The sequence below is a fragment of the Bos indicus genome, chromosome 11, assembly GCF_029378745.1.
Source record: "Bos indicus isolate NIAB-ARS_2022 breed Sahiwal x Tharparkar chromosome 11, NIAB-ARS_B.indTharparkar_mat_pri_1.0, whole genome shotgun sequence".
Lineage (NCBI taxonomy): Eukaryota > Metazoa > Chordata > Mammalia > Artiodactyla > Bovidae > Bos > Bos indicus.
Window position 1 is genome coordinate 89,753,164 of NC_091770.1, and position 15,140 is coordinate 89,768,303.

Here is a 15,140-nt window from a genome sequence, read left to right on the forward strand (position 1 = left end):
AAGCAGAATGAGTGGGGCGGCTGTCACTTACGAGAACGGGTAAGCTCTGGGTATGAGTGTGCATCTGGGGCGCCAACCTGGAGGGTGTGTCCATCTGGGGACACAGCTTCTGCACACAACCTCAGTGCCCACCTTCTCCGTTTGCTTCCCTTCTTAGAGGCAGGTGTCTGGGTTTTTTTGCTTGTTTTGTTCTGTTTTCTACATTAGAATCCTCGTTTTTTGCTGACGCTTCTCTCTGTGAAATGTCTCTCTCCTCTAGCAACAGTTGTGAAGCATTTAAAAAATGTTTAGACCCTGCTATCTTTTTGGAATATATACCGAGGAAATGATCAGTAACTCACATAAAAATTTTTCATTGTATCTGCATAATGTACTTTAAGGAAGTGGAATGTATTTACTTAAGGGGCACACTTGTTTTATTGCCCTCTGCTTTAATGTGCTTCACAGATACTGTGTTACTTACAAGTTGAAGGTTGGAGGCAACCCTATGTTGAGCAAGTCTATTGGTGCTGCTCATTGACAAATGAGCTGGCATGCAGGATCTTAGTTCCCTCACCAGGGATAACCCACATAAACCTGGTTATCTGAGAGCCTGATGGGGATGTACGATGAGATGAATTCTGTTGTCACGCCTGCTAACACGGCACCCATACTGTAGCCCATGGGTCAAGAAGACTTTCAAGTCATTATTTAAGGAATGCATTTCATAAAGCTTGGGCTTCCCTGGTGGCTCAGAGGTTAAAGCATCTGCCTCTAATGTGGGAGACCTGGGTTTGATCCCTGGGTCGGGAAGATCCCCTGGAGAAGGAAATGGTAACCCACTCCAGTATTCTTGCCTGGAGAATCCATGACGGAGAAATCTGGTAGGCTACAGTCCACGGGGTTGCAGAGTCGGACACGACTGAGCAACTTCACCTTCACCTTCACCTTTCATCAAGCTTTAGCTGCCATAGACTGTGATTCCTCTGATGGATCTGGACAAAGTCAACTGAGAATCTTCTGGAAGGGACTCACCATTCTAGATGGCATTAAGAACATTCATGGAACTTCCCTGGTGGTTGAGAGTCCACCTTGCAGTTTTGGGGACACAGGTCTGATCCCTGGTCAGGGAACTAAGACCCTACCTGCCACAGAATAGCTGGGCCTGAGTGCTGCTAGCACTGAGCCATAGCACCACAACTAGAGAGTCCTGGTTGTTCAGTTGCTAAGTTGTATCTGACTCTTTGCGACCCCATGGGCTGCAGCACGCCAGGCTTCCCTGTCCTTCATGATCTCCCAGAGCTTGCTCACCACTGAGTCGGTGATGCCATCCAACCATCTCATCCTCTGTCATTCCTGAGAGCCACAATGAAAGAGCCTGTGTGGTGCAATGAAGATCCTGCATGCCACAGCTAAGGCCAGATGTACCCAAATATATAAAGAAAAAAAAATATTTTTTAAGAAGAACATTCATGAGGAGGAAGGAACTGCAGTGTGGTGGAAACAGAAAAAGAACTATAATCAGAAGTGAAGCTTGAAGATGTGGCTGAATGACTGCACTCTTATGATAAAACTTTAATGGATTAAGAGCTTCTTCTAATGGGCGAGCAAAGGAAGTGGCTTTTGAGATGGACTCTACTCCCGGTGAAGATGCTGTAAAGATTGTTGAAATGACAACCAAGGATTTAGAATATTACATAAAGTTAGCTGATAAAACAGTGGCAGGGTTTGAGAGGCTCGACTACAATTTTGAGAGAAGTTCTACTGTGGGTGGAATGCTATCAAACATTTGGGTGCCTGTATGCATAATGTGTGCTTAGGTATAATGTGCATTGATTAAATTGTTTAGTCGCTCAGTCATGTCCGACTGCAGCCCACCAGGCTCCTCTGTCCATGGGATTCTCCACGCAAGAACACTGGGAGGGGGTTGCCATTTCCTTCTCCAGGGGATCTTCCCAACCCAGGGATTGAACCCAGGTCTCCTGCATTGGGAGGCAGATTCTTTATCTCTGAGCCACCTGGGAAGTCCTGGTATTAAGTACACTAGGGTAAATCCTTTACTGAAATGCTAAGCAGGATGCACTAAGGGGCTTCTCTGGTGGTCCAGTGGTTAAGACTTTGCCCTCCGATGCGGGAGGTGTGGGTTTGATCCCTGCTTGGTAAGCTAAGATCCCACATACCTCCGGCCAAAAAAACAAAATATAAAATAGAGGCAACATTGTAACAAATTTAATAAAGACTTTAAATTTTTTTAAGTCTTTTTAAAAGACTTAAAAAATATTTTAAAAAATCTTAAAAAAATTTTCTTGCACCTAAGATGTAAATATCAAAAATACTTTTTTTTCCCCCCAGAGATAGCCCATGATTTAAATTTCAGCAAAAATGAAGGTATAGCTAAAACCCTTTTAATTATAAGCAAGGTTGGCTGATTCAGAATGGAAATTCCATGCTGAGCAGCAGTATGGCTTCATGGGTGCTAGGAGATAAGGGTCTTTATGTCTTTGGTTTGCTTCCCATTCAAACTTGTTTTTCTTTAAATTTTGAACCCAGGAGTCAGACACTAAGCTGTACCTCACATGGACGTATATATCCCCAAGCAAATTGATTTAATCTTCAGGGCTCTGTAAATGCATGCTCAGTCACTCAGTTGTGTCCGACTCTGTGACCCTATGGACTGTAGCCCACCAGGCTCCTCTGTCCATGGGATTCTCCAGGCAAGAATACTGGAGTAGGGTGGCCATTTCCTTCTCCAGGGGATCTTCCCAACCCAAGGGATTGAACCTGGGTTTCCTGCATTGGCAGGTGGATTCTTTACCAGTGAGCCACCTGGGAAGACCTCTGCAAATGCAGTGTTGTTCATATACTTATTTTCTTAGAATGAACAGGGAGAGGAGAAATGGTTGTTGGCCTTCCCACCACCACCACCCCACCCCCTGCCCCGGGAAAGCTTTTTTTTCCTCCTGTCTCTCACTTAAGCATAGTAACTTTATGAAATTCATTCAGTCTGCCGCTGAGATCTACAACTAAGAGGAGATATTGTTTCTTTATGATGCCTAAAAATAATCTGGTCTTTTTCACCAGCAGCATAACTGGTTACTAGACATAAAAGTCTTTAGTCCTATTGAGTTTCAACCTCCTTAGTATTTGATCTCCCCCTTAGGTAATGTGGGCTCTTTTTTAGAGAGGAGCTCAGGAGCTCCGATTTCTGTCTTCAAAGACCCACACTGGCCTCTCCCCAGGATGGCATCTGGGTGCCTGGGGCCAGAAGTGTCATTTCAGCAAAGCTGGGGCAGGGGAAGGGTGGGTGAGGGTCACAGCATCCTCTCTCTAGTTGGAAGAGGATTGCCCCACCCATGGAGGCAATTGAGATTTGTCTTTTGTGGCTGTTTCTAAGGAACCTGGCCTCGGTGTAGGTCTCCTTAGTGCTCAGGTCTCTGGAGCCTTTGTCTCCCATCCAGCCCTGCAGTCCTCTTCTAGCTCTGGTTAAAGGCCTTGGAGCTCCCTCCCCAGGGCCCATATCCTCTCAGGGTGTCTTCAGAGTCACGAATGAATGGGAGTACCTGAAAGCAGCCAAAAATTCAGTGCTCTCCTATGTCTGGGAAGATGCAAGAGTCTGGGTTCACTGCAATCATTTCTTTTATTTGCATCTCAGCTGTCAGGGGCCAGTATTCCTTCCTCGATTTTCACATCTTGTCTCCCTTGGGGCTCCCCGAGGGGAGTGGCTGAAGTCTGAGCATCCTTCCTGAGTGCCCTTAGGCTCACCAGCTCACACTGGAGGGCTGTAGTCACTGATGACTCTGACACCCTTGACACTGATAGGGCAGGAAATTGTCCATCTCTCAGATATATATATATTTTATATGTGTGTATGGACTATAAAGAAAGCTGAGCACCAGAGAATTGATGCTTTTGAATTGTGGTGTTGGAGAAGACTCTTGAGAGTCCCTTGGACTGCAAGGAGATCCAACCAGTCCATCCTAAAGGAGATCAGTCCTGGGTGTTCATTGGAAGGACTGATGCTAAAGCTGAAACTTTGGCCACCTGATGCGAAGAACTGACTCATTTGAAAAGACTCTGATGCTGGGAAAGATTGAGGGCAGGAGGAGAAGGGGACAACAGAAGATGAGATGGATGGATGGCATCACCAACTCAATGGACATGAGTTTGAGTAAACTCTGGGAGTTGGTGATGGACAGTGAGGCCTGGCGTGCTGCGGTTCATGGGGTCGCAAAAAGTCACACACGACTGAGTGACTGAACTGAACTGAACTGATATATATATGGCTGCCCTCATAGCTCAGTTGGTAAAGCATCTGCCTGCAATGCAGGAGACCCGGGTTCAAACCATGGGTTGGAAACATCCTCTGGAGAAAGGAATGGCAACCCATTCCAGTATTCTTGCCTGGACAGTCCCCATGGACAGAAGAGCCTGGTGGGCTACCGTTCATGGAATCAGAGTTGGACATGACTTAGCAACTAAACTACTACTCTACATATATACATATATATATATATATTTCAGATTCTTATCCATTATCAGTTGTTACAAGATACTGAAAATAGTTCCCTGTGCTTGCAGTAGATCCTTGTTGGTTATCTACTTTATACACAGTAGTGTACAGTAGTATGCATCTGTTAACCCCAAATTCCTAATTCGTCCCTTCCCCACCCTTTCCAGCTTTGGTAACCTTCCCTTGGTGTTCAATGTCTCTGAGTCTGTTTTCGTTTTGTAAATAAGTTCATTTGTGTCGTTTTTTAAGATTCCACACGTAAATGATATCACATGGTATTTTCCTTCTCTGTCTTTCTTCACTTAGTACGATCATCCACAAGACCGTCCGTGTTGCTGCAAATTGCCTTATTTCATTATTTTCTGTGACTGAGTAGTATTCCACTGTCTGTATAGACCACAGCTTTATCTGTTCATCTGCTGATGGACATTGGACTTGCTTTGCTTGTTTTATTTGCCCTTTCCAGGTAGGAGGCTCCCCTTAGATTCTGGTAATGCCTGGCAGTGCTCCTGACTGGTGTGAAAGGTTAGCAACTGTGTGTGTAGCCATTGGTCTCATTGAGCGAAGCTTCCTTCTTCTGAGTTATTGCTTTAGATCCTCAACCAAACTCCTGAGCGATCGGCCTTCACCTTGTGCACTCTTTAAGGTGTAGACCTTATTACAACTCTTCCCTGGAGAAAGAGGACCAACCAGGGCTCTGGTCAGACTGACTTGCAGGCTGAATTCAGCCAGCACAGTGTTAGTTGATTTTACTTTAAAGAAAAATGAACTTTTCAGCACAGTGGTTTTGAGGCAATTGAATGTGGGTGCCTTTGAAGTTGTGGGCTTCCCTCATAGCTCAGTTGCTAAAGAATCTGCCTGCAATGTAGGAGACCCTGGTTCAATTCCTGGGTTGGGAGGATCCTCTAGAGAAGGGTTAGGCTACCCACTCCAGTATTCTTGGGCTTCCCTGGTGGCTTAGCTGGCCAAGAATCCGTCTGCAATGTGGGAGACCTGGGTTTGATTCCTGGATTGGGAAGATCCCCTGGAGAAGGGAAAGGCTACCCACTCCAGTATTCTGGCATGGAGAATTCCATGGACTATATAGTCCATGGGGTCGCAAAGAGTCAGACACGACTGAGCGACTTTCACTTTCACTTTTTGAAGTCGTAGTCTCTCCAGCGATGCCACTCTTCAGCCATGAGAAGGAGGCACATAAGGAGTGCATTCTCCAGGTGGAAATTTGAACGTGCCCACAAACCACTGTTGACATATGTCCTATGGCCACAGGAGGTGCTTACAAGTCAGGGGACAGTTTACTTTGCCTGGGGAGTCAAGAAAGTTTTCAGAAAGATAGAAGATACATGGAATAAGTACCTATGCATTAAACTGAGTTGAAATGGACAATTCTTGCCCAAACACTCTGTCTTATAACTCTCCTTCCTTCGGTCTTGTCCCATTCAGTGACTGCTTTGACTCAGTACTTTTCATAAGTGAACTGATTGTAGCATTTTTGAGGGTATAAATTAAATCGTCGTTGTTCAGTCGCCCAGCTATGTCGGACTCTTTGTGATCCCATGGACTGACTGCAGCATGCCAGGCTTCCCTGTCCGTCACCATCTCCCTGAGTTTGCGCAAACTCATGTCCATTGAGTCAGTGATGCCATCCAAACTCATGTCCATTGAGTCAGTGATGCCATCCAGCCATCTCATTCTCTGTCACCCCCTTCTCCTCTTGCCTTCAATCTTTCCCAGCATCAAGGTCTTTTCCATGAGTCAGCTCTTTGTCTCAGGTGGCCAAAGTATTCAGCATCAGTCCTTCCAATGAATATTCAGGGTTGATTGACTGGTTTGATCTCCTTGCTGTCCAAAGGACTCTCAAGAGTCTTCTCCAGCACTACAGTTCAAAAGCATCAATTCTTTGGTGCTCAGTCTTCTTTATGGTCCAACTCTCCCATCCATACATGACTACCAGAAAATTAAATACAAAGTATAAATTAAGTACAAAACATCTCATTTGGACCTGCTTATTTCATTTGCAGATTATGTGTCTAAATCTATTTTGCAGGTTTTCATTTTTAACCTTGAAGTTTTTAAACAAGTAGAATATTTAAGATATTCATGTAGGAAAACATTGTAACAAATTGAGTTTAGTTTGATCCCATATTACGACTCATTCATGCTAACTCTTCTCTATTTTGTTTGATGAACACTTAACTTTTCAGTTCAGTTCAGTCGCTCAGTCATGTCCAGACTCTCTGCGACCCCATGGACTGCAGCATGCCAGGCTTCCCTGTCCATCACAAGGATATCCATTTGATTTACAGCAAATGCATCACATTTCCACTAGAGGGAGAAGAAGTGCTAATTTTAAAAATTGAGGAATGAGCTGTTCTTTTTGCCCAGATAATCACTCCCTTCATTACACACTGTGCTTAGAAAAACAGTGGCGGTTCCTTTCATTTTTATTTAAATGTCTGCTCCAAAGGGAGAACAGAGGACAAACCGTGGAACATTTCTAGGTCAGAGTAGCAGTTCTTTAAAAGTGGCTGATTTCTTGCTTCATGAGTTCTAAACACAGCCCTGGGGTCAAAAACATTTTCAAAGGAAGATCTTAGTGATCAGAGAAAGCCATCTCTTTCTTTAATGGTTGTGGAAAATGGGGCCCAGAGAGAGGGTTGCCCTGCCTGAGATCGGAGAATTTTCTAATAGCAGATGCAAAAATAGAAATGCTGCCCAGTTCTTTTTCTACTGCTCTTTAGAATGCAGTCGATGGGGTCAGCATATCTAATCTAATGCTGTGGCTATTTTAGACACACACCTATGTATATGCTTTTGTACACATATATGAATGCATGTATTTTCTGCCCTCTGACTTTTGGGGTCTGGCATTAAGAAACATTCTGGGGCTTTTATGCAACCTTGTTTGTTTGCTCTTAATCCTCCCCCCATCCCAACTTCCCTCTCCGTATTACTCTAGATGCAAAAGACAGTACTTATGTAGGACATGGCTGATGAATCCAGCAAGGTCCAAGATCTTGTAATTACTGACCAATCAGCAAAATACCCCTAGTTTAAAGAACACACCATAAACTTTCCTGTGAACTCTCCAAAATTTTTATTAACATGCATGACATTAGAGGTTGTGCTTATTTTGCCATAATTGAGGGTGTCTCGTTTCCATAGAACATAACAAAGCATTTGAGGATGCTCTCAAATTTCACTTCTGGCTAAACTCGGTCTGTAATGCATTCTGTGCTCATCTTTGAGGTAAGACAGATGATTTTCTGAGTTCTAACTGAAAAGCAAACAAACCTCCAAATACCCAAATCTTCTAGTCTGAAGTTGTTAAAAAAAAAAACAACAACAACAACAAAAAAGCAAGAACACAGCAAGACCAAAGTAAATTACCAGGGTGTGCTTTCGGAAGTCATTAAAGAAGATTTATTTCTACATTTTCTGTAGTCAGAACCTCCGATAAGGAGTTTTCTCTCTGCCTCTGAATACTCTGACTAGCCGCTCTGGTCTGTGTCCACCTGAGAGGAACTTCATCAAAAGTGAGTGGTAAAGGACTTGCCTAATGGTCCGGTGGTTAGGACTCCCTTTTGCTGTAAGGGGCAGGGGTTTGATCCCTGGTCAGAGAACTAAGGGCTCACATTTTGTAGGGGGAAAAAAAAAAGTTAGGCTTAGTGTTATGGAAGGTGGAGATACATGTTTAAGAACTGTGGTCATCTATTTTTCTCCCTTCCACTTTTGTTGAGATACAATGGATACACTTCCCAGGTGACCCAGTGGTAAAGAATTAGCTTGCTGATGCAGGAGACAAGGGAGATGTGCATTCAATCCCTGAGTCAGGAAGATCCCCTGGAATAGGAAATGTCAACCCACTTTAGTATTCTTGCCTAGAGAGCCCCATGGACAGAGGAGCCTGGTGGGCTACAGTCCACGGGGTCACAAAGAGTCAGGCATAACTGAGCACACAACAGTGGACACACCGCACTATACATTTAAGGCGGACAGCGTAATAACCGGACTTACACACAACATGAAATGATTATCACAAGGAGTTGAGCGACCATCCGTCATCTTACGTAGATCTAAAATTAAAGAAATAGATTTTTTTCCTTGTGATGAGAACTCTTAGGATTTACCCTTTAAACAATGTTCACCCATAACATATAGCAGTGTTAATTATATTTATCATGTTGTACATCACGTACTTCGTCTGTATTTATCTTATAACTAGGAGTTTGTGCCAAAACACTTTTATCTTACCCTCCCATCCCCGCCCCCGAAACCACAAAGCTGATCATGGCCATTCTTTCAATGAAGAGACCAATCATCTTCCGCTTTTATGGGCATAAATACGAAATAACAAACGAAAGCACTTCTGGCTGTAAGTAGGTGTGGGTGTCATTCCCAGCTGGATGGCTCAGTGATCCGGGGTAAGATCCTCTCTGTTTGCAAAACAGGATGACCACCAGGCTTGGAGAGGAAAAAGGGCCTGCACTTTCAGTGGCCACGCTTTCATGATTGTGTAATGAATGCAATTCGCCTGAGACCCTTAGATCCCTTATAATTTTTGAGTGGATTGTAACATGGGATCTGTTGTTTTTATACCATTTTATCACTGTTGTGATAACTTGGGAAAGCCAGGTGTTGGGTTACATTCTATGTTGGTGTCTACAAACCCTTTAGGTAAATGAATCTTCTGTACAATAACTGCCTTTAAGTTCCTTAGGGGACTCTGGTGTGACTTTTAGTGTGACTAATGAGGGGCCGCTTCTTGCTGCTGGTGTGACTCCCACTCAGTGGGACCTGCTCTCCTCCTGAGACCCAGGCAGTAACCTCCACACTGCTGGCACTACCGCCCCCTACAGTCCGCTCTGTGTGCAGCACCCAGCCTGATTCTTAACAGTCACCCTTGTTCATCACACTCAGGGGTCTCCCTTCAACTCTCTTTTTGGCATTTCTCCTGAAAGGCCTTCCCCATTACACAGTCTGAAACACGTTTCATCATTCTCTTCCCCTGAGTGCTAACTCACGACTGCCTGTCTCTCTCCAGGTCATATTTATAGCCAAAGTGAAAGTGTTAGTCGTTCACGTCTGATTCTTTGTGATCCCATGGACGGAAGCCCACCAGGCTCCTCTGTCCCTGGGATTCTCCAGGCAAGAATACCGGAGTGGATTGCCATTCCCTTCTGCTAGGGGATCTTCCCAACTCAGGGATGGAACCCTGGTCTCCTGCTTGTAGGTGGGTTTTTTACTGTCTGAGCCACCAGGGAAGCCCTATTTATGTCCATACCCACAGCTGTATGCCTGTACCCATAATCAGCTATCTATCTAGGTCCATGTCGACACCTAGAGCTATACCTCTGTCTACAGTATGCGGGTGTGTTTATCTGTACTTCTGCACTAGAATACACCTTCCATGAAGGCAAATGCTGTGTTTTCTTGTTGCTGTAATCCCACTGTCTAGAACAGTGCCTGGTGTTTGATGCATACAAAATAGGTGTTTGTCAAATGGATGAGCCAATCTCCCACTTGTCAGGATATGGGTTCTGGGTTTTACTAGCTCTGTGGACCACTTACTTTAGCGTGACTTTATTTTCTCGTTTCTCCATCAAGGATGGCGTTGTTTCTCTCAAAGATCTGGTGTCAGAATGAGATTAGATGCTGTAATGAAGAGAAGCTGCCAGGCCTGGCCCAGAAAAGGCATGAAGTTAAGATTAGTTCCCTTCTTCCTCCTTCTGTCTTGTTGAGCACATCTTGACATTCACCAGTATCTGAGCTCAAAGAGAAACATGTTGATTAGTATCCACTGTTGAGTCATATCTAGAGTTGGCAAAATGAGACTTCCCGGCTCAGGAAGATTATAAACATAAACACTATAACACTGTATTCCACAGGAGAGATTACAGAACACTGAGCTGGTGTGCCCACAAGTTCAAGCAAGGCGATGGTAAATGTATATACATATATAAAGTCAAGAGCAATGGTAGCTTATTTTTAAATTTTATTAAAAGACAAAAATTGAGTTAAGAGCTATACTTTTGCTATTAGTATCTTGTAACATGAACTTAAGCATTTACCCCATCACCCAACACAAGAGATCATGTTTCAAAAATGAAAAACACTTTCAAGAAGGCCTCTTTCCATTTGTATTTAAAAAAAAAAAACAAATAGGTTTCCAACAGAGAAATACCTCCTTTAGAAAGAGAAACCACTTTAGTCAATAAAAATATTAACCTTAAACATCTGTTAAGAGTTTCACATGCATTATTGCACACATTGTTCACATTAAACCTATGAATCAGCTACTATTATTATCTTCGATCTGTTTCGAAGTGAGTTAACCAGCCCAAGGTCACAAGGCTAGTTAACCATGGAGCCTGGAATCATCTTATATTTGTCTGACCCTGGAGCCAGTAAGAGTCCCTGGCTATTACACCCGGAGATGACAGCAAAGTGGTCCCAGTGAGAGTTTCATCTAACTAAAAATATATCAGCACCAAAAAAATGAAAACTAAGGAAAACAAATACATCAAGTTTTTATTTGTTGTTTACAAATGGTCTATTTACAAGTTGGGCTTCCTGGGTGGCTCAGTGGTAAGGAATCCGCTGGCCAGTATAGGAGATGCAGGAGATGCTGGTTCAATCTTTGGATCAGGAAGATCCCCTGGAGAAGAAAATGGCAACCTACTCCAGTATTCTTGCCAGGAAATCCCATGGACAGAGGAGCCTGGCAGGGTACAGTCGATGGTGTTGCAAAGAGTCAGACAGGACTGAGCAACTGAACACGTACGCATCCTCTGTAAGTCATCACAATCCATCCTATGTAGTATGGGGTGAGATTTTATATCACTTTATAGATGAAGGAGGAGAAGTTATAGAACTTCATTGATGCCCCCAGGTAATAAGGGGTAGAGCCTAGACTCTACCTTCTGATTGTAGATCCTTGTCCTTTCCCCTGCTCTCCTTGACTTTCCAGGAGAAAATTCCTCTTCTACCCTTAGAGACTTAGTCATTGACAGAGTATCTTCCAAGTGTCGGTGACTCTAGGAGCTGTCACGAGCACACAGGGCTTAGATAGACACAGACATAATCCCTCCTCTTTGGGGGAGAGACAGATAATAAGCATATAAATGCAGACGATGTTAGGTCCATGGTGGTGTTTGTGCCACAGACAAAATTAAAATACGTGAAGGGGATTGGGAGAACCAGGTTGGGGAAAGGATTGAGATTTGAACTTGGGTTGTGTGGGGAGGCTGCTCTGCTAAAGAGATATTTTAGCACCTAAAAGAGGGGAGAAAGCCAGCACGTGGTTATCTGGAGGGATAGGCAGACACCACTGCATGTGCAAAGGTCCTGAGGTGATGGGAGGACTCTTGATGTATACAAGGAACAGGGAGGAGGACACAGGGGCTGTATCAACCAGGGAGCAGATGAGTCTACAATCCTGAGGGTTGTGTCTTCTGCCGTGGAGGGCAAGGACCTATAGGTTCAGCATCTGAAGGTTTGGTGCCAACAGGCCTGTGGAGGGAACCACCCACTGCAGGCAAAGAAGAGCCCTAAGGTAGCGAGAAATCAGAGGAAAACCTAGGCAGAACACTCTGACATAAATCACAACAATATCATTTTCTGTCTCCTACAGTCATGGAAATAAAAAGAAAAATAAACAAACGGGACTTAATTAAACTCAAAAGCTTCTGCACAGCAAAGGAAATCATAAACAAAATGAAAAGACAACCCACAGAATGGGAGAAAATATTTGTAAACAATGCAACCAGAAAAGGATTAACCTCCAAAATGCACAAACAACTCATGCAGCTCAATATCAAAAAAGCAAGGAACCCAATCAAAAAATGGGTAGAAGACCTAAATAGACATCTCTCCAAAGAAGACATACAGGTGGCCAAGAGGCACATGAGAAGATATTCAACATCAATAATTATTAGAGAAATGCTGATCAAAACTACAATGAGACATCACCTCACACAATCAGAATGTCCATCATCAAAAAGCCTACAGACAATAAATGCTGGAGACAGTGTGGAGAAAAGGGAACCCTCCTACACTGTTGGTGGGAATGTAAATTGGTGCAGAACTATGGAGATCAGTGTGGAGGTTCCCTCAAAAACTAAAAACAGAGCCATCAAATGACCCAGTAATCCCACTCCTGGGCACATATCAGGAGAAAACCATGGTTTAAAAGGATACATGTGCCCCAAGATTCACTGCAGCACTATTTACAATAGCTGAAACATGCATGCATGCTCAGTCATTTTTGCTGTGTTTGACTCTTTGTGACCCTGTGGACTATAGCCCACCAGTCTCCTCTGTCCATGGTATTCTCCAAGCAAGGATACTGGAGAGGGTTGCCATGCCCTCCTCCAGGGAGATCTTCCCAACCTAGGGGTTGAACATGGGCCTCCTGCATCTCCTGCACTGCAGGCAGATTCTTTAGCCACTGAGCCATCTGAGAAGCCCCAGCCAAGACATGGAAACAACCTCCATGTCCATTGATAGAGGAATGGATAAAGAGATGTGGTAAATATATACAATGGAATATTACTCAGCCATGGAAAAGAGTGAAATAATGCCACGTTCAGCAACACACATGGACCTAGAGATTAGCACACTGCTGCTACTGCTGCCAAGTCGCTTCAGTCGTGTCCGACTCTGTGCGACCCCATAGACGGCAGCCCACCAAGCTCCTCCGTCCCTGGGATTCTCCAGGCAAGAACACTGAAGTGGGTTGCCATTTCCTTCTCCAGTGCATGAAAGTGAAAAGTGAAAGTGAAGTCGCTCAGTCGTGTCCAACTCTTAGCGACCCCATGGACTGCAGCCTACCAGGCTCCTCCGTCCATGGGATTTTCCAGGCAAGAACACTGGAGTGGGGTGCCATTGCCTTCTCCAATAAGTGAAGCAAGTCACACAGAAAAAGACAAATACCACGTGACATCACTTAGATGAAGAATCTAAACTAAATAATACAAATGAATGTATTTACAAAGTAGAAGTGGGCTCACAGACTTAGAAAACAAACTTATCATTACCAAAGGGAAAAAGGTGGTGGGAAGGGGATAAATTGAGACTTTGCTATTGACAAATTTAAAATAGATAATTAACAAGGACCTACTGTATAGCACAGGGAACTCTGCTCAACATTCTGTAATAACCTAAATGGGAAAAGAATTTGAAAAAGAATAGATACATGTATTTACATACCCAGACCACTTTGTGGTACACCTGAAATGAACAAAACATTGTTAATCAACTATAGTCCAATAAAAATTAAAAAAAAGTCTTAGCAACTGGAAGATACAATGAATATATTTAAATCAGTCAATAAAAATGAAGCAAAAAAAAAAAAGTGATTCAGCTTATTTACAGCCTTAGAAGGAGCCAATTCTGTTTCGTAAACATGAGCAGCGTCCCTTGAGGATGGTGAAGACCTGTCAGAAGAGCATCCCTGCTGAGCTTTGGAGGAAAAGCCCTCAGCAGGACATGACCAGCTCTCTCCATGGACTGGAACCTTCCTGGCAGAGACCACACATTTTTGTATCACATTTCCCAGAAGAACTCAGGCTTCTGGGTCCGCATATATGAATGATCTAGCATGCAGTCAAATGTGGCAAAGTCACACAACACGAGCCTGTTTAATTAATAGGGTGCCTAAGTGCTTGCTGGAAAGGCAGCACTCAAGCCCATTTTTTCCCTCCTTGACATTTCTGTAGCCCTCTTTTCTGCATAAAGTATCCTTTTTTATTGTCACAGCACAATTGTGATGTAGTTGGGTGGAAGAGTATCATGTCTTTCTCTGTCTCTTTCTCTCTCTGTCCCTCCCTTCTGTCCTTCCTTCCTTGATGAGATGGGAAGTCACACAGTGTTTGATGTGATAGAAAGTGCTGGAGCTCCAGAGACCTCGGCAGATTCTTCTGTGTGGTCTGGTCAGATCTCACCAGAAAGAGACAGGGCACCAGGTCAGACTGTGACGGCGTGGGGTGGGACGACTTCTTGGATCTGCAGGACCCTCTGAGGGGCCCTGTTGGCTACCAGGACCCATGGGTGGGTGGGGGAAGAATCTGGAGTTCTGGATCAGGACTGGGAGGGTCACTGGCTAGCTGAACAAACCATGGGGAAATCACTCATCTCTCCAGCCTGTCCTTCTCGCATCTGTAAAGGATAGGAGTGAACGTTTCATTTATCCAAGTAGCATCTCTATATAGCTCTTATTTCCTGCCAGGCTTGTTGCTGAGCACTTTAGAGACATTGACTCTAATTCTGCAGGCCTGTCCTCTGAGATCAGCCCTACTCTTATCCCCAGTTTACTGATTGGAAGCCGCAGGAAGGTGAAGTGGCTGCTCAGGGCCACCGGCGAGTGTCTGGCATAGCTGGGATTCAGTCCCACGCAGGCAGACTCTGTCGTCCGGCTTTCAGCTCTCCAGCCCCCTGCCTCTCAGTGCAGGGTTTGTACGTTCGCTCCCAGCCCTCACATCTGATGAGTGTAATTGTATGAGGCGAGATTTCAGCCCGTATGGGGAGCTCTTGTGCTAATCTGTTAAATCGCGGTGCACGCTCTGGTCTCTTATTCTGCCTTCACCTGGGGGACACTGCCCTGGGGAGCATCCACCGCGGGAATCGGCCTGGATGCCACTTCCAAAGAGGT